The sequence below is a fragment of the Sorghum bicolor genome, chromosome 9, assembly GCF_000003195.3.
Source record: "Sorghum bicolor cultivar BTx623 chromosome 9, Sorghum_bicolor_NCBIv3, whole genome shotgun sequence".
NCBI lineage: Eukaryota > Viridiplantae > Streptophyta > Magnoliopsida > Poales > Poaceae > Sorghum > Sorghum bicolor.
Window position 1 is genome coordinate 49,299,183 of NC_012878.2, and position 21,029 is coordinate 49,320,211.

Below are 21,029 nucleotides of genomic sequence, written 5' to 3' on the forward strand. Positions count from 1 at the left end.
AGTTGTCCAACTAAGCAACCCACTATCACATATAATTAAAAATCTACTAGCTCATGCAATTGTAGTGTCCACGTCAGCAAATCACTATAATTCTCTCAACATGCAAATTGTCTAAGTAAGCAATGCACTATCACACACAACTAAAATCCACTAGCCATACAATTGTAGTATCCACGCCAGCGAGACACATAACTATATTGTTTGTCCATATCATCATGTCACGCAATCCATTAATCTGTATTCCCACAGCAACACGCGAGATAGTTTTTACTAGGGAAAATTGGCTACCGGACATGCAAAGTGGTGACCATTGCTGGAAGACACTTTTTCATGTAACACTCACCACCAAAGCAATTGCCATTTGTAAACCATAAGGCCAACGGCTATGAAATTTTAACAGCAACAAGATACGATAGTTATCTACAAATCATCTAATACTCACTTCCATAGAAAATCTCGTTAAGGACACGAAATCATGTCCACCAGCAAATCATGGCTGTTAAGGTTGCTGGTGGACATGATTTTATGTCCTTAACGAGATTTTCTATGGAAGTGAGTATTAGATGATTTGTAGATAACTATCATATCTTGTTGCTGATAAAATTTCATAGCCATTGGCCTTATGGTTTACAAATGGCAACTGTTTTGGTGGTGAGTGTTACATGAAAAAGTGTCTTCCAGCAAATGCGCGCCACTTTGCATGTCCGGTAGCCAAATGCCCCTTTTTACTATGTACAAAAGCTAGTATCCAGAAAATTTGAAAGTAGTAAGCAATGGTCAAACCAATGTCTTGGTGACTGTCTAAAATGATAGTCATTTTGACTAGAGTACTATCAAGAGACTCATGTTAGAGAATTAACGCTAGTTCTCATAAAAAATGCTAAGAAACTAGAGAAGTTTCAAAATTAAACAATTTACTATCAATGTGATGGACTATAATTATCCTCAAAATTAAATTGTTATTGTGAATTGGATATTCCTTTTATACAAAAAGAAATCATATACTGGTGTCATGAGAAATCACATTATTGCTATATTTCGGTCTAAAACATGGTGCATTCTAATAATAACTTTCACTAAATATTATTGTTATCTTTTATCTATTTCTAAACAATCCACATTTAGAGTTATCGAAATAACATAAAGTGTCCTTAATAAATGCTTCTGGATTAACTACGGCCATGTTTAGATGCAGCCAAAGAGCCAAAAATTTTGGAGAAAAAAGCACTTTTTGGAAGAATAGATCTAAACAGGGGACTGTAAAACTTTGGCTGTAAAGATTTAGAATTTGGGATCTTAGAGCCCCCAAAATTGTGTAAACTTGATTAGAGGCCCGTGCCTTGTGTGTTGCAGACCAAAAGATTTGGAAAGCATCTAAATACCTATTTGTAATATAAAGTTTACAGCCAAAAATTTTAGAATGTAAAGATTCGGTATCTAAACAGGCCCTACATCTGCCACATTAACATGTGGTACATCATTGCCTACTTTTAAATTACTATCTTTGCTATATTAACTATTAAACCAAACAACACTAAATACTTCTAAATTACTCGCACTAACCATTAAGAAATAAAATTACCAAAAACATAAAGTGTTGCTTCTAAATTGTCCATACTCCACATGTACAAATATATCAAAGTTAATTCAAGCAAGATGCCACATTCTTGCATTGTTCTATGTGCTTATCACAGAACCTTAATTTACCTTTCTCATTCAATTATGTTGTAGTATGATGGACAACAAACTAAATAGAAAATGTCATGGATGGCAATATATATATAATGGATATCCTGAATGTGAAGATAAACCAAATACCTTTATTAAGAAAGACTAACCAACAGTATGATAAATAAATAGCATGGTCCAGCACCAAAAAACAAACTTGACTGGGTTAACAAGGCCTTGAATAGCAAAAACGAGTAGAATAGGTATATGTTACGCACATGCATGTGCAGTAGGGCGACTTCTGCAACCAAGTGGACTGCTGGATGTGTCATTTGCAGCAAAGACGATTTATTGGAGTGGCGTCTTAAAATACAAGTAACATATCGGTGGTTTCACATCTTTTTCTAAGCGGTTTTTGGCTCTGGTGTTACAATCTTATCTTGGCCGAGTCCTTTCGGCGTATGCTATCTTTGCATGCAATCAGAAACAGAGCTTCCAGAATGCTCTCGATATGCCAGTGCAAGTGCCTTTCTTAAAGGTTTGCCTTTTTCAAATCATCTCCAAAGTAGCCCAATATACTACTAGAGTGCACAGAAAAGCAAGCATGGTTTCTTTGTGGTATGCTAGATCAGGTTAGACCAAGGATTTACCACTTGTCCCTACTACCCTCTAATCGTGGTCAATTTTATTGTTTACCTGTACATTGTAAAGTAAAAGTAGGTGAGACAACCAGAATGGAGCCAGGAGCCCAGCACAAGCCAATCGAGCCGTGAAGCTGCATGGAGCCACTGGCCCGATCAGGATTCCATGTGGTCGATCAGGATTCAGGACAGCGGCGGCCGAAGGATGCTTCCCCAGTACTAGCCTAGGTTTTTCGACATCTACTGATAAATAAATAAAAATAGAAAATTTTGGACTAAAATTAAATAAATTCAAATTGATTTTTTTAAAAATTTGACGTCATTTTACTAGAAGAACTTTCTAATCTATGAGTAATCACAAATTTACATAATATTAATGAAATAACATAATATATCATTGCGGTAGTACAACTGGCTGACGGTGGGCGAGCTGCATATGCTAGTGTCATGGAATATGTGAGTGAGAAAATTAAATAACTTTAAAAGAGTTTAAGGCTTTGATAAGACTAGGAGATATGGTGGATCATTTTATTATGGTTTGGAGTAATTCGAAGCGATACATGAATTTAACCAAAAAAGTTTGACCGTTCTAAAAAAATTGGACCACAACGAAAAATGAGAAATTTCAAAAATTTCGGCAAAATTTCACTGAAAAAGAAAACCTTGTACGTTTGACCTATTAGCTTAAGGTTAGCTGTTAAATTTACTAGTTATTTAGCAATATTTTTTTATAATAAATTAGTGAATAATACTTTATACCTTATTAACCAAGCTAACCAACTCACATCGCTGTCATCGGCTCCGTCTCCACGTCTGCGGGACGGCCGATGGCGCCAGCAGGTACACCGCCCAAAAGCGCCTCCCGGCCATCCCGTCCTGAGGCTCGCGGAGGCGAAGGCAAGAAGCGCGTACAGAGACTACAGAGACAGGCACCAAACCGGAACATGCCCATCGGTTGCGGGCGCTAGGAAAACAAAGCAAATTGGACGTTTGCAGTCTGCGTGGAGGCCGTGCCACGGCGGAGGGTGGTGGTGCCGGTGTGTGTGGGTGCGTTACAATAATACAATATAGCATGTACATGCTCGGCAACTGTGAACAGGACTGCAGGCAGCGGACACACAACACAACTGCAATAATACAATATAGCATGTACATGCTCAGCAACTGTGAACCGGACTGTAGGCAGCGGACACACAACACAACAGTCAACAGCTCATAGCTATGGTTACCATCACTGTGCTGTGCAGAGCAGCACATGAGTGATGGAATCTTGGTCTGATTCAAGAGGATAAAGAACTGCAGACTGGCACTGTCCCTTTCACGGCAATACGACAATGCCCACTTGTACACTTTTTATTTATTAAACATATACGTGTTGCAGTGGTGCATTGTTCAACTGTTGTGTCGTGCCTACTTTGTTGAGATATTTGGGATTAGGGCCTGTTTAGATGGGGAACCAAAATTTTTTGGGTGTCACATCGGATGTGTCGGAAGGATGTCGGGAGGGGTTTTTAGAAACTAATAAAAAAACAAATTGCATAGCTCGTCAGGAAACTACAAGATAAATTTATTAAGCATAACTAATCTGTCATTAGCATATGTAGGTTACTGTAGCACTTAAGGTTAATTATGGAGTAACTAGGCTTAAAAGATTCGTCTCGCGGTTCTCAACTAAACTGTGTAATTAGTTTATTTTTTATCTACATTTAAGTTCCATGAATGTGTCCAAAGATTCGATGGGATGGATGAAAAAATTTTGGATGGGGAACTAAACAAGGCCTTACATCTGAAACCAAGAACTTCCATATGATGGCTCGGCAATTGTTTCCAGTCTACAGAAATGTCTTGTGGGAGCGAAACACTGATTTGCATTCAGTAACTTAAATGGTAGATGGTTCTGCACTTGGAAGTTGGCACGTCATAAAAACTATTGGCTGAAATCCCAACTTGGGAACCAAAAAGTCGTTCTCAATTTGAAGGAAAAAAACAACACATCATCGTCAGAATTGAGTCTGATGCTAAATCACGCTTTCGTTAGCCACCTTACACGAAATAAATTTACTCCTTTGTGGGTGACTGCTGCATTTGCGTTAGTCAACTGCTCCGACCACGCCTACGCTGACGAAGAAGACGGCGACGGCTAGGGTTCCGGTGGCCCGTACCCCACTCTTATTCCTCAACTCCGGCGGGCTTAGAAAGGGGTTCAGGGGAAGGCAGGGAGGGCGACTTAGGGTCTTGGCGATGGAGGAGGCTGCCAAGTCAGAGCGGGACGGAGGCGTTCATGGCCAGAGCTCGCCGCAGAAGGAGGGTGCAAGGGAATAAGGCGGCCGTCGTGGCTGCGCTAGGGTTTCACCAGAGCTCTGCGGTCGAGGCCTCGGAGCTTAAGCGAGAAACCCTAGTGTGTGATGGCGGGATGGTGGGCAGCGGCAGGGGCATGGACAAGGAGGAGGGTGTAACCGCCATCGAGGCAGGTAGGGGTGGGACGCGAAGAGGAAGAAAACACCAGGAGAAAATAAGGCATGGAAAAAAAGGCGCGAGGATGAGGCTAGCGGAGGTGACTGATGGTTAAGCGAACCTTTCAATCACCAGCCACAGAGACAAACTGTAAGTGCATTCGCCCCCGGTGTGGGTTTTGATAATTAATGATAATCAAATTAGGAACTAACATGTCTATCAAGTGTAATCTACAGGTGTTAGTTCATTGATGGAATCAAACAAACACATTTGGTGAATCACAGCACCCCCAAAATTTCTTCATATAAGCGACGTTTCAACTCAAGAAGCTACCTAGTTTTATTTCTTGGTTGAGTTATAGGAAACGCCGCACTATCAAGAGGGATGCAAATTGAGTCGGTAAGATGAGGATAAAGGTGCTCAGGTCAACTTAGGTCTTGCGCTTGAGAGACACACTTGCACTCACGAACTTCTGGAAAGTTCCTTCTCTGCCAGGGTGCGCCGGTAGTACCGGCCCTCAGGGCCGGTGGTACCGGCAGTGCCAGCTCTACTCCTGAGTTTTGCGAGAAATTGAACTACTGGTAGTACCGGGCTTTGACCGGTGGTACCGGTGAAACGCCGGTAGTACCGGCAGGCAAAAATCCCGCAGAACTCATGTTTTGCGAGATTTTGCACTGCCGGTGGTACCGGCCTTCCACCGGTAGTACCGGCGCCGGCCGGTGGTACCGGCCCAAGGCCGGTAGTACCGGTAGGCCTTTTTCTCGCATCTTTCTCAGCTTTCTCACGCTTAGATCTGGGGGCGCCGGTGGTACCGGTGTTTGCACCGGTAGTACCGGCCAGTGTTCTGTACTCTAGTATAAATAGCTCTCTCCTCTTTTCTAACCATTGGCTTGCTCATTCTAGCTACTCCACATCTGAGAAAACAGTCTCCAAGCTTTGGCTCACCCACTCTCTCTCCCTCTTGCTCCTAGACTTCATTTCTTGAGAGATTCGAGCTAGAGAAGTGAGATTAGATAGTTGGGAGCATCGATCTGCGACTTGAGCACTCCGTTCCTCGTCTTGCCGGTTTGGTTTGTGTTTGTTACTCTTGGGTTCTTGGAACCCTAGCCGGCTAGGCGTTCTTCGTGGTTGCCCATGTTGACTCATTTGTGAGGGCACCCCGAAGTGTTTGTATTACCCATTGATTCTTAGTGGAAACATCAAGCTAACCTTTGTGGTTACTTGAGGAGGAGACCTAAGTGGTCAGACCTTCGTGGTCACCTCAACAACGGGGACGTAGGTACTCCTAAGTGGAGATTGCCGAACCTCGGGAAAAATACTTTGTCTTGCTGTGGAGGTAGCTTCGACTACCCTTGCTTGTGTTCTTTGTGTTCCTCTCTCTCTCTCTCTTCCTTCTTTCAACAGGTAAACAAAGGTCGATCTACGTTGTGGTGAAGGATTGAGCTAAGGGAACACCAATATCATCCTCCTCTATGCTTAGGAAAGTGGGGTAAAACTCAGATCTGAAATCTAAGCACTTTATACTCAGATTTCGTAGCTGTCTTAGGGAGTCGGTAGTACCAGCAGTTTGCGTCGGTAGTACTGGCTGTGTGACACCAGTAGTACCGGCCCAAACTGTCGGTGGTACCGACAGGCATTTGACTTCCACAACTTGAGTTTTTGAGTTTCAGGTTTTTAAGATATGCCTATTCACCCCCCCTCTAGGCCAATTAGATCCTTTCAATTGGTATCAGAGCAAGGTTCCTCGTACAAACGCTTCACCGCGTGAGGAATAACATTGGCCAAGATGGATCCAACAACTCAACAACAAATCGTTGAGCAAATCACAGCACAGATCACAGCATCCTTGCAGCTGCAGCAGAAAGAGCAGATGAAGAAAATGCAAGAAGAGCTAGACAAGATGAAAGAACTCCTAGGTAAAAGGAGTCTTGAGTCGGATGGCGAAGGTGGAAATGAAGATGCTAGCAAAGGGTCAAAGACCTACAACAACACTGGGTTTGATTACAGTAGCTCAAGCAAGAATCCGACATTGCCGATGATCAATCCTGGAAAGCCACCTCCATTTGATGGTATAAGGTATACCGATTGGGCTCATAGAATGAAGTTGCATCTCATTGCCGCAAGATGCTGGGAAGTAGTGGACATTGGAGTGAATCCACCACAAAATCCAAGTGAGTGGACTTCCGAAGATGAGAGAGACTTTCACCTCAATGCAACAGCTGCCACCCTGATTCTGCAATGCCTCACTCCGGAAGACAACAACAAAGTAAATGGTATGGTAAATGCTAAGCAGATTTGGGACACCTTGAAAGTGTCATTTGAGGGAGACAAAAGTGTAAGAGTAGGAAACATTGAGCTCCTGCAAAGCAAGATTGAGAACTTTTGCATACTTGAGGGAGAAACAACAAAAGCCATGTTTGATAGGTTTATGTCATTGATCAATCAAATTAGAGCACTTGGAGCAACAACATGGGATGACAACTCTGCAGCAAGAAAGATTTGTAGAGTGTATAGACAAAGAAACAACATGCTTGCATCCGTCATCATGGAGAAAGATAACTATCATACTATGACACCTCAAGAAATGCTAGCAAAGTTGATGCATCATGAAGTCTTGGATGATGAAGCAAAAGAAGCCCTAAATCAAAGAAAGAACATAGCACTCACAGCTTCACATTCAAGTGAATCAAGTCATTGCAACAAAGGATGTTGTGAGCATAAGCACAAAGAGGATGATGATCTTGATGAAGAACAAGCTATGCTAGTGGGAAACTACAAGAACTATTTAAGAATGAAGAAAGATAAGATGAGGAGATATGGAGGAAACAAGCCATATAGAAAGAGGTTTTGCTATGAGTGTGGAGACACCGGCCATCTTGCAGCAGATTGTCCCAATAAAGGAAAGAAGTCAAGATACACCAAACAAAATGACAAGAAGTACAAGGACAAGAAGAAAGGGGAAGCTCACCTCGGGCAAGAATGGCAATCGGACAGTGACAGTGATGATGATGACAATGAGAAGAAGAGCGTAGCTGCCATCGCCGTTCAAGAGAGATCCTCCCCAAATAAGATCTTCACCAACATTGTCTCATCCACAGCACTTATCTCCGACACCCACTCATCGCCTAGGCTGTTCGCCAATCTCTCCGATGACGATGATGACACTCCTACATGCCTTATGGCAAAAGGAGATAAGGTACAAGCTGACTCCTCTCCTCAAACCACTAGTGACTATAATAGTGATAATGAAGATGATGAAAACTATGCCAACAATCTCATTAAGAAATATGGTAAAGCTGCTGCAACTAAAATTCTAAAACTAATATATGCTAATGACAAGCTTGAGTCATGCATCGAGTCGCAAGGGGAATTGCTCCTAGAGGAAAGGGAGAAGAACCAAGGGCTCGAAGTATGTCTCTCCAAGGAAAAGGAGAGAGTTGAGAAATTGGGTGTGGAATTGTCTTTAGTCAAGGACTCCAATGAGCGATTGACTAAGGAACATTCTTCACTCAATGGATCTTTGGCTAGCCTAAAGACTAATCATAGTTTGGCTCAAGAAAGCCTCACAAGCTTGACAACAAAATGTCATGAGCTTGAACTAAACTATGAAAAGCTTTGGACTAGCACCTCTACCATTTCCAAGGATTCAAAAGCCTCTACAAGTAAAAGCTGTGAAAGATGCATAAATTAACCTTAACAAACCGGAGGCACGCCCTGCGCAGGGAGACCGTCCACGTCGCCCCAAATTCTCTGATTGGTCCAGCTCGGCGCCATGTCATCTTCGGCTTCTGTCATTGGTCCACCTCAGCAACGCCAACCCCAAATATAAGCAGCTCCCTCCCCCTCGAGTCAAAAAAAAAAGAAACGGAAGCCCCCTCGAGTCCGCAAAAAAAACGCAGACGAGAAGGTTCTCTCGGTCTCTCCGACGCCGCCACCAGGCCGATCGTGCCGCGACGGCCCTGACTGGCGTGCCGCTGCTGTCGTCGTCCTCCGCCACCGCCTCCTCCTCCTTCCCCTTCCCCTTCCATCCGGCGGCGGCGGCGAGGGCACCAGGCGACGGCGCGGCTTGCAGGCGGTGCGGCGGTGCAGGTGAGGCCCGACGACCTCCTCCGTCTCCTCCATCCTCCGTGTGGCCTCCTCAGTGCCTCCTCCTCCCGGGACGCTTGCGCTCCGCCTGTGGCCGAAACCCTAGCTAGGGCCCGGCCTTCCTCTTCCCCTTCCATCCGGCGGCGGCGGCGAGGGCACTAGGCGACGGCGCGGCATGCAGGCGGCGCGGCGGTGCAGGTGAGGCCCGACGACCTCCTCCGTCTCCTCCATCCTCCGTGCGGCCTCCTCAGTGCCTCCTCCTCCGCAATTTCTCCTCGATGCTGCCATCGCCAGGGACCGTGCACTCTTCAGCTCAACGAAACCCTAGGTAATATGCCGGGCCTCGATCTGTGCTTGTCGGCCTTTCATGGAATCCATACAGGGCCTCGACGACCAAATCCTGCCTACATGTAAGTTTCATTTTGTTTTGCAGAATTTTTTATGAATTACGTTACATTATATGTACATGTAGTACTGCACACACTTTGAATTTTTACCTAAAATATCATCTTCCAAACAAGGCTACTGAACTATGCATTACCAATGCAAGCCTGCAAAGGCAGTTTTGCACACTCACTGGAACAAGTAGTGCTCCTAATCTGTTTACCATAGTAGTTGAGCAGCCAGAAGCAAAGCAAAAGCGTGCACCAACAGTTGTGTAGGATTTCATAGCGCTGGGCCTGTTGCAATATCAATGTGTTTTCATTTCGGTGCTTTCTTTGGCCCCTTTCATAAATTTCTCTTCTTCCTTTCATCCCCTTTTATTTAACTTACCAAGATTGGATGGTTTGAGTGGTGTTTTCCTTGCAACAATTTCATGTTTATGGAGTGTTTCATACATCTATTGTTCTTTAGTGGTGTTAAATTTATTCTCAGGTGCTCCTGTATACATCTAGTGCTATGCTATTCGGTTTCTGCAGCTTCTAAAAATATGTGCTTCTGTGCTGTTGTATTCTATTATATTGGGACACATCTAGAAAGACTCAGTATCAAACTGGCTGCTCGATTTATGGATATAGGCTGCTCCGATGGTAAGATATTGACTCCATGTAGTTTGAAAGCCATGTATACAATTCCAGTATTAATCTTTTGTGCCACTAACGAGGCAGCTTATGTATTCACTACATTTCATATCCTATTGAGTTTGCACTGTTACACAACTGGATTCTAATAATTTCATTTCTTACTGTTGGTTTTCATAGCATGTGTGTCAACCTTTTTAGTTTTGAATTTCATCGATTTACAGGTTTTACTCGGTATCGATTATCTTTTGCCTATCCAGTTCCCTTTCTTTATGCTTTTTTGTTTTCCCAAACATGTGACCATGTATTGCTAGCCTATGCAGCCTTAGATTCATTCATAGTATTTGGCAGGGACACTTTGTCACTTTACTCTTTATATTTATATTACTGCAGCCAAAACATGTGAATTATTGAGTTGTTGGTGCTACCAGGAAACAAGTCAACCTTCCAAGCTATGTGAGTGCCTACCTTTCCATCTCTACAGAATAAATGTGTTTGCCGTATTGTTAGTACTGATGGTTGTGGTTACAAATATTTATTTTAGTCTACACATGGATGCACCATATATTAGTCCTTTCTTCTACAGAATAAAATTGTATCATATCATCTATGGATTTCTTCTTTACTTTTAGAGGTGTTATGTTTAAACCTTGTGTTCTCCCTCCTCACGCAGGTGGTGCGATGGTAATTTAGGTGTTCATAAGGAACTAAAGAAATATAATATACACATCGCCCCTAAATATCAGTATTTATGAGGTGGACCAGTTATCATTATTTTTGGTATTTTCACCCTTGGACCATTGAAGGATAAGATGTTTGTCATCTTTAAGTTGCATCAAAATATACATGGGCCTTAAATTCCCAAGACATTTGTGTAGGTACTTTTTTGTTTTCTAATTTTGTTATCTCTAATTGAATTTTGTTATTGTCACAGTTCCTCTATGTGCCTTACAGATTTGTATTAATACATAATGGCTAATGCTAGCTTCTACTTATTCTGCATCAAAAGGGTTGCAGCATGGAGGGTGATGGAAATTTCAAATGTTCGTGTACGCTTCCCCTTTCACATTTATCAGTTCTCTACAATCTCATATAACAATTCATTATTTACATGTCAGTTTGGTCGTTTTGTTTTTGTCATTTGGTTTGGCTTACTTGGTTTTCTGTGTTACTATTAGGCTACGTAGACAGGGCCCTCATCCATAGTAATGAGGCTCAGAATGATTAAATTAGGTTAAGCATGCGCTTTATTTTTGGTGTGGGATATCATCTGCACAACAAAAATGCAACCCTAAAAAACTGTAGGTACTCTATATTTGAATTTTGCTTCTGCCTGCTCATTCCCTTTAGAGTTTCAATTAGAGAACTATGAGTTTGTATCATTGATTTTTCAAATCAGATGTCCACCCTTACATACATTGTTTTGGATTTCAGGGACCTGCTCATGCGGCAAGACACCTTTTAGAGTTTCAATTAGAGAACTATGAGTTTGTCTCATTGATTTTTCAAACCAGATGTTCACCCTCACATACCTTGTTTTGGATTTCAGGGACCTGCTCATGCGGCGAGACATGGATGGGCTCTTTATGGCACACCAACATGTATTTGCTCATGGTCTAATGTTTTCTTCGGTACTAATTGCTCCTCCTAATACACGCCATTGTTGAGTGTTCTTTTGTTTGTCAAATTGAGTGATACCACTCTGTTACTCAAAGCGTTGGACCTAACAGTGCTGTTGTGTTATACTTTTGGTTATATTGCATCCATTTTATATAGATGGATACGAAGCCTTAAGGCCTAACAAACATTGAAGTGTATTTAATCATTGTCCAGGTAGCGTAAACGAATCATCATCCAAAATAGCCTTCACTGCTTGGTATAGTATGTATAGTTAGCAACAAATTTAGAGAACAATAATTTATATATATATATATTGAATGCTTTGCAATAAAAAGTTTACCTGTTGATTTGTCTCGCCTTTAATTTGTAGCTATTTATCTTCACCTCTTGTCTTTAAAAATTACAGATGTAAGAAGGTTTTTTAATGAATGAGCACTTGCTAAATCACTCATTTTTTCAGAGGTTTGTTTTCCTGCTTTTATTTCTGAATTCTAATGCAACTTAGTTGCTGGTTGACATATACAACTGGTTGTTTCATTTCATAGCCTAAAGCCTCAATCGCCTTCAATTTTTTTTTTAAAAAAAATGTACCCTTTATTTTCACTCCCCAAACTACTGGCCATAGAAGGATGACAACATGAAGCAACCTCCCATTTCTCAAGGAGATGTACGCAGAAGCACACTCCCACACCCAGTTGGATACTGCAGACTAGAATTGCTTCATTGCATTTTATGATGCCAGTTTAACATAGTGCAAAAGAATAAAACTGGAGTTACTTAGTTTAGGCTTTGTTTTTTTTGTTTATAGTGCAGATTATTCTCCTATTTCGTGAGCAAATTATAGAGAACAAACTCAGTTCCACATATATTTGGTTATCTGTTATGAATAGAATGGTGTCCTCAAGAATAATTTTGCTCTATTGCCTCCAACATACTTACCATTATATGGTTGTATGTCTCACTCTACCTATGGTCCTTTTTAATGTACCGATACATATCTAACATATCTGGTTATTCTTTCTTGGAAGTTCTGAAGTTATATTTTCTTTCACAAAATATCTCTACACCTTCTAGCCTTAGCGATGAGTATTGTTGTTAGTAATTTTCTAATATACCTCTTATCATCTATTCATCTTCACATTTTTCAGGTTCTATACTCTGATGCAGCCAGCACATAGAATGTATGTGTTACTACCAAGATTCAGGTGCGCTTTGTAGACATTCATATGACCTATCGTCACAACAGAGTTCCTACCCAACACAAACCTTATAGATTAAGTTTATATTAACAGATTAAACAACCAACAACATGCTACTCTTGAGGAATTCAGAACTTCGGGACCAAGGACCATCAAGATCAGCCACCAGCAGCAACCTTATAATCGCCATGTAAAATAGCTGAACCAGCCACTATATGTACAAACTATCCTATGTATGTAAATTAAAGCACTCCTAAACCATAGGCTCCATGACATGGCATGTATGATTAGAACTATAAACCTAGCTTGTCAACTTGATATCCATGTGAATCACCTCCCAAACTGTTTTCACTCCATAAACATACCACACCCATGAAACACCCCGACGTGCAGCTTTCTGGTATGTTTCCTCTTCGTCGTGTGGTGTCAGTGAAGTTCCTTTTTACTACGAATCAATTGGATTGCGTCTAGATTTTAGGTTCGTTCTTTTTATTTGTGCTGCTTGTAGTACATAGGGATTTTAGCCCCACCAAAAAAAAACAGTAGATCTGTTCGATAGGTGTTCTTTGCATATTTGTGCCACAATTGTCTCAGCTTTTTTTTGTGTGCTGACTGTCTTAGATTGGCAGGTTTCTTTCAGTCTTGTGCTTCCGTATTGGACAGTGTAGTGCTAAAAGCAGTTTCAATTGACTGCAGGTGGCAACGGTAATGTTTGTTGCTACATGTTCCTCGACAATTAAAATGGTGTTGCAGTAATGTTTGTGATGTTTATTTTTTTCCTGAACACCCTGCAGTTGTGAGTCCTATCAGTCAATCGGATTTGGTTGGGCCACCGAGACATTAGTGTCTGTTTCATATTGGTATGCTAAGATTCTCAGTTTATATTTCTTTTCGGGTTTACTCTTTTTTTGGTGCCATTGGGTCTGTTTCATGTTTATTCTCTGATATGTTTAGAGTTCTATTAGTTTCCACCTTTGAACTGATGATAATATGATCTTCTTTTTATTTTTTTTCTTAAAAAAACCAAAGGCGAGAGTGGGAGGCAGTGCCATCTCACTGCGGTTTGAGGGGCAGGATCTTCTCACTGAATTTAACCTTCATAGTTCCATTTGTCTTTTATTTCTTATCTACTGACATCATTGCTTGAACTTAAAGAATCCTTTCATTTTGTGCTTAATATTTGCATTCAATTATCAAACCATCTAGAGCTTATTGAGTTCATAATTATGGTTTGATTGTGTCATCCTATCTTTGGTTCAGAAATACTTTGCCATTACAGTTCCTTTCAACTAATTTATCCATCTTGCTGCTTTCGGTATTATTTTGTAGTCAAAGTTCCTCTCAAACAGGCTATTCAACTCGCTGTCTGTTGTTGTTTCCTATCGAATCAGCAACTGACATTCCTTCCTGCCATACAGGTAACAAGGAACCACTAGCTTCGACACCAAGGAACCAGCCATACAGGTAACAAACATTTTTCCCTTCCTGCACAAGAAAAAAAACAAACTTACAGAGTATCTGTGTCTTTTCAAAAGTAGCAAGACTGAAACTGACACTGTTTTTCTGTTCACTAGCCAGGTCACGGTAATGAAACTACTTCGGAACTCAGAGGTACATGCTCTGTCATAAATTCAGCACACATTTACCATTATCAATACACCGACACTTATCCTGTGTATATGTTTCTATAGAATCATCAAACCACATTTCAGATTATGATGGTACATGCATACTACTTCTAATAAACAAATTGTTTTTCCATACTTTCCTACATCCATCAACATCCAACACTGTTATGATCCAACTCATACAACATGTTTATAACTATACAAACACTTTTACAGTTACACCACAGCGAAATTCTGATGACTACGAACCAGGTTGGGAATCAGACCGCAGTTACTGGAAAGCAGACTAAGCAATCTTACGTTGGACACCACATGAACGAAAAAAAGGAATAAATCCAATCTTATGACGACCTTTTGTAACAGCAATATCACGCAGTGAACTAGCCTATCCCTGACAGAAGTACTCTATGTCATGTATATACTTATGTGATCTCCCCACTTATATCTTGTTGTGATGTATCAAACTCTGAATTATCTCTTATAATTATATATCCCCGTCTACTATCCAACACATATATTTTTAAAGTCCATTCTTCTTAATTTTAACCTATATTTAGACCGCACTGGCGCGCAAGGGCGCGCCACTCCTACTAGTGTTGATATAAATGCATGTCTCACTAACCTTGATGAGTTAGCCAAGAAGGACAAAGAAATTCAGAGACTGAACACCATTGTCAAGATTGGCTGCAAGTGCAAGGACAAGCAGCCGGTGAATGTATTCAAGGCATCAAGGCACCCCATAATCAAGGATGGCCTCGGTTACAATAGGTACAATGGTAAGGCCAATGGAAGAAACATGATAAATGGGGTGGCTTGTGTGAAGTTCAACAAGAGTGTGCCTCTTGTTGACCTTATTGACAAAGTGAACAATGTTGTCACTCCTACAATTCCACTTGCAAGCAACAAGGACATCAAAAAGAAGCAAAGGGAAATGCCCAAGCAACAAGAGCCTATCTCACGCAATCATATCTGTGATTACATGTGTTGTTGGGATAAGGATGGCAAGATTGTTGTGAAGTATGTGGGCGCCCTCAAGAAGAGACAAATCTTGAGGAGTGTTTGGGTGCCCAAATCTTATGTGTCTAACCCCCTAGGTTCCAACTCGGGACCTAAAACAAAGGCTTAATCTTATCTTGTAGGTTTATTCCTCCGGTGGGCCAAGTTGGGTGCTCGATAGTGGATGCACAAATCACATGACCAGAGAGAAGAGCATGTTCACCTCCTTTCAACCAAATCAAACCACAAGTGAAAGGATTGTGTTTGGTGACAATAGTAAAGGAGATATCCTTGGTTTAGGTAAAATTGCAATTTCAAATGATAATTCCATTTCTAATGTTTTGCTTGTGGATTCGTTGGGATACAATTTGTTGTCCGTCTCACAACTTTGTGAGAAGGGTTACAATTGTCTCTTTACGGATAAGGGTGTGGAAGTCTCTAGAAGGTCGGATTCCTCTATTGCTTTTACGGGTCAACTAAAGGGCAAGCTCTATCTAGTTGATTTTTCAGCTAGTAGAGTGGGGTCCGAGACTTGTTTAGTGGCAAAATCTAGCATGGGCTGGCTGTGGCATCGCCGTCTAGCCCATGTTGGGATGAGGAACTTGGCCGATCTTCAAAGAGGTGAACACATCATAGGACTAACGAATGTTTCTTTTGAGAAAGATAGAATTTGCAGTGCATGTCAAGCGGGAAAACAAGTTGGAGCCAAGCATCCTGCAAAGAACATCGTGACTACATCAAGACCGCTTGAGCTTCTTCACATGGATTTATTTGGACCCAATGCTTACATAAGCATTGGAGGTAACAAATATGGTTTTGTAATTGTCGATGACTTTTCTCGCTTCACGTGGGTATTCTTTTTGAAGGACAAGAGCGAGACTCAAGGGATCTTCAAGAAGTTTGCAAGAAGGGCTCAAAATGAGTTTGAAGTAAAGATCAAGAAAGTGAGAAGCGACAACGGGACTGAATTTAGAAACACCAACATTGAAGCATACCTTGATGAAGAAGGCATCAAGCATGAGTTCTCGGTTGCATATACTCCACAACAAAATGGTGTGGTGGAAAGAAAGAACTGAACACTCATTGAAGCCGCAAGAGCAATGTTGGATGAATACAAGATCTCCGAAAAGGATTATTGGGCGGAAGCCGTTAACACGGCATGTCACGCAATCAAGCGCCTATACCTTCACAAGCTGAGGAAGAAAACTGCCTACGAACTTCTAACCGGTAAAAAGCCTAAGGTGGATTACTTTAGAGTTTTTGGATGCAAGTGTTTCATACTTAATAAAAGATCCAAAAGCTCTAAGTTCGCACCAAAGGTTGATGAAGGGTTCTTACTTGGTTATGCTACTAATCAACATGGCTATCGTGTTTTCAATGAGACCACCGGTCAAATTGAAATAGCGGTAGACGTGACTTTTGATGAAAGCGACGACTCTCAAAAGGAGCAAGTCAATGCTGAAATTTTAGGTAAAGAAGAGCCATCTCACCAAGTAATCAAAAAGCTTGCTACCAGTGAAGTGAAACCCGTTGAAGAAGAAGAAGATGATGCACACATGCAAATTTCTCGTGACCCAAACCTGCATCATGAGTCAACCAATACTCATGATGATGCTTCCACATCAAGAAGAGGTCATAACTCAAGAGAACAAGCTAAACAAGATCCACCTCAAGCACAAGAACCAAACCAAGATGGAGATCAAAACATTCAAAATCTAGACTCTCCCATCAACCAAGACCATGAAGATGAAGATGATGGTCCCATTCAAACAAGAACAGCAGTGCCTCACCCAAGAGTTCATCACTCTATCCAACGGGATCATCCCATTGATAGCATTTTGGGAGACATACAGCGAGGGGTAACAACACGCTCTCGTTTAGTTGGTTTTTGTGAACATTACTCTTTTGTCTCCTCCTTGTTGCCAAATAGGGTGGAGGATGCCTTGGCGGATCCGGATTGGGTGATGGCTATGCAAGAAGAGTTGAACAACTTCACTAGGAATGAAGTCTGGTCCTTGGTGGAAAGACCCAAACAAAATGTGATAGGTACCAAGTGGGTTTTCCGCAACAAAGAAGATGAGTATGGTGTGGTCACTAGAAACAAGGCTCGGTTGGTAGCCAAAGGTTTCACTCAAATCGAAGGTTTGGATTTTGGGGAGACCTATGCACCTGTAGCTAGGCTTGAATCTATTCGTATATTGCTTGCCTTTGCTGCTCACCATGATTTCAAGTTGTTTCAAATGGACGTGAAAAGTGCATTCCTAAATGGCCCCCTCTCCGAAACCGTGTACGTGGAGCAACCACCGGGTTTTGAAGATCCACATCATCCTGATCATGTATATAAGCTGGACAAGGCACTCTATGGGCTTAAGCAAGCCCCTAGAGCCTGGTATGATTGTCTCAAGGATTTCCTACTCAAACAAGGGTTTGAGATTGGGAAAGCCGATCCCACTTTATTTACTCGCAAAGTCAATAATGATATTTTTATATGCCAAATATATGTCGATGACATTATATTTGGTAGTACTAATGCGGACTTCAGTGAGGAATTTAGTAGGATCATGACCAAGAGGTTCGAGATGTCCATGATGGGGGAGTTGACGTACTTCCTTGGATTTCAAATCAAGCAACTCAAGGATGGCACATTCATAAGTCAAACCAAGTACACCACTGACATGCTAAAGAAGTTTGACATGGACAAGGCCAAACCCATAAAGACACCAATGCCAACAACCGGACATCTTGACCTTGATGGAGACGGCAAGGCCATTGATCAAAAGGTATATCGCTCCATGATTGGATCTTTGCTTTACCTTTATGCATCTAGGCCTGATATTATGCTTAGTGTGTGCATGTGTGCAAGGTTTCAAGCTAATCCGAAAGAATGTCATCTTGTGGCTGTTAAGAGAATCTTTCGATATCTTGTGTTCACTCCTAATCTTGGCTTATGGTACCCAAAGGGCTCCACTTTCACTCTACTTGGCTACTCCGACTCGGACTATGCCGGTTGCAGGGTAGAGCGAAAGAGTACATCAGGGACTTGCCAGTTCCTTGGTAGGTCTTTGGTGTCCTGGAGTTCTAAGAAACAAAACTCCATTGCCCTTTCCACCTCTGAAGCCGAGTATGTGGCGGCCGGCGCTTGCTGTGCCCAACTACTTTGGATGAAGCAAACCTTGAGAGACTTTGGTTGTGAGCAAAGCAAGATTCCCCTCTTATGTGACAATGAGGGGGCAATCAAGCTAGCTAACAACCCTGTGAACCACTCTAGAACAAAGCACATAGACATTCGACATCACTTCCTGAGAGACCATCAATCTAAAGGAGATATCGCTGTGCAACATGTGAGAACCGAATACCAGTTAGCCGATATCTTCACTAAACCTCTAGATGAGTCAAGATTTTGTGCTTTGAGGCGTGAACTAAATATCGTTGATTCTCGTAACATGGGTTGATATCTTGCACATACTTGTTTGATTAGAAAGGACAAACTTTTGTGAAAACTCTAGTGTCTTTCAAAATCTATTTTTCACATCTCAAGCATGGCCATTGTTTTGTAATGATTTGATGAAATCTGGCCATGACTGATTTGTTTTTTAAGTTTGCCACACTAGTTCACCTTTAAGCTCTGTTTTCATGCCCTGCCGGTGGTACCGGCGCCTAGCACCGGTGGTACCGGCTCCAGCCGGTGGTACCGGCCAAAACCCGGTAGCACCGGTAGGCCAAAATCCCGCAGAATTCCTCTCGCAGGTCTCTGGCCCGCCGGTGGTACCGGCCCCTGAAGTCGGTAGTACCGGCAGTGCTTTTTACTGCGGTATATAAGCCCCCCGCAGTTATTTCTCTTTCCCTTATCCCTTCCCCACCCGCCCGTCATTTTCTCTCTCTCCTTCTCACGGCGGCGGCGGCTCTTCTCTTGCCCCGATCTCTTTGCTCCTCCATCTTCGTCGCCCGATCTTTGAGGAGGACCTTGCCCCGGCCGTGAGGGACGCGTGGAGGTCCTTGGTTGACCCCAAGACCCGTGGGTTTGCTTGGATTCGGCCCCCTTTCTTCGTGACGCAAGGTACATATTGGTGTTGCCCGATCTCCCAATGTACCTATTTTTAGGCTGATTCCTCGCAATCCTTTCCTTATCTTAGTATGTTCTTGCCTCTAGAATGTTTTATGCGCCTTTCCCATGGTCGATTTGGTCGATTGGAGGTGATTCCCTTGCTCCACGGTGCCGCCGGTAGTACCGGCCCTAGGGCCGGTGGTACCGGCCCCTGTGAGCAAGGCAGTTCCTCCCATCGCCTTGATCGATTTCTTGTTACATTCTAGTATGGCCTTGTAACGTTCTTTTGTTGCCCCTCTTTGTGGGGTTGTAGCATGGATTCCGGCAAGCGCAAGAACCCTCCTCGTGGTGCTCGTCCTCGCTCCAGTGATGCCGGTGGTCGGTCTGCGGACCGGGCGGTGCGTGGTCGTGGAACCCCTTCTCGCAGTTCGGGTGCGGCTGGTGCTTCCATTGGTGATGAGGGCATTCCTGCCCCTCTTCACACCCACATCGTCCCGTGTCCGCCTCCTTCTCATCAAGCTAGAGTTCGAAGCCAAGCTGTGCGTGATCCTGTGCAAGAGGAGGGCAGATCCATGGACCCCAATGTCCTTCGTCGCTCCCCTCTGCATCTCAATGAGGTTGGTGCTCGCCGAACTCTCCAATGGCATCCTCAGTTCAATGCTCATGTCCGGAGGCCATCTATTCCCTCTGGTACGCTGCCCCGATTTGGTATTGATTACAAGAAGCGTCTTACGGACTTAAGAACTCAGCGCAGCGAGAACCCGTACAAGTTCATCAAGTTTGAGGGAGTTGAGGAGAGGTTTTGGTCTCAGTTTCACAATGACTTTTATGAGTCCGTCCTCTACAAGGGCAGCAAAGCCACCAAGAATGGACCCCTTTTTCAGCACAAGTATGTGGTCCTCAAGTCCTTACAAGATTTCAATCATCCGGAGGTCACTGCTTTGATTAACAGGCTTGAAGAATGGCGCATTCTTCCTCTTATGACCCTTGAGAAGAATTGGAATGAGGAGATCATCTTTCAGTTTTGGGCAACTTTGTGGGTCGATCAAGCTTCTAGGGTGCTGCATTGGATGACTCAAGGTGTTCACTATCGCCTTGATTTTATCACTTTCTCTCGTTTGCTTGGTTTTGATCACTTGGATCGAGATGCACCCCGGCTGTCTACCATTTTTGCTGAGGGATTTCTGAGGCTGACCTTGATGCTGCTGAAATGTACAAGCCAGGAGCTCATCCGGATCTCAAGACCACTCACCTGAAGCCTTACTTCTATGTGCTGAACAACCTGATCCGCTACACCATTGACCCCAAGTTTGGAGATTCCATTCACCTTCGTCAAGATGCTCCTAAGATTTTGGCTCGCTTTGGTGCTAATGGTGGCCGCTTTGGTGTCTCGGATTTCATGTGGAACAAGATTGCTGATGCGTCCGTGGATCCCAACAAGTACCTGCCCTATGCTCCATATCTGATGCATATTATTGAGCAAGTGACTGGCATGCAGTTCTCGCACCCTTGCATTCATGCTCCGGTTCGTGCCAAGCATTTGGGTGCTCCTCATGCTCCTCCTCTCAGTCCTGCTGGTGCTGCTACTCCTGATGCTGCTACCCCCGGTTTTGCCACTCCTGCTGGTGCTGCTGATGCTCAAGGGGAAGCCATCCCTCCTCAGGACCGCG

General features: G+C 42.8%; 1 long non-coding RNA gene across 7 annotated transcripts; it reads left to right on the plus strand.

Annotated features, from left to right (window-relative positions):
* LOC110430607 lies at positions 9,175-14,409 on the plus strand. 7 transcript variants are annotated; one of them, XR_002447977.1, is made up of 12 exons: positions 9,176-9,259; positions 9,726-9,880; positions 10,265-10,327; positions 10,806-10,914; positions 11,421-11,502; positions 11,898-11,953; positions 12,640-12,696; positions 12,784-13,090; positions 13,320-13,395; positions 13,485-13,550; positions 14,109-14,154; positions 14,265-14,409. It is a non-coding gene; the product is annotated as an uncharacterized LOC110430607 (long non-coding RNA). The 7 variants fall into 7 exon arrangements; XR_002447978.1 differs by lacking the exon at positions 11,898-11,953 and having other exon boundaries at positions 14,020-14,154; XR_002447979.1 differs by lacking the exon at positions 11,898-11,953 and having other exon boundaries at positions 14,020-14,154; positions 14,269-14,409.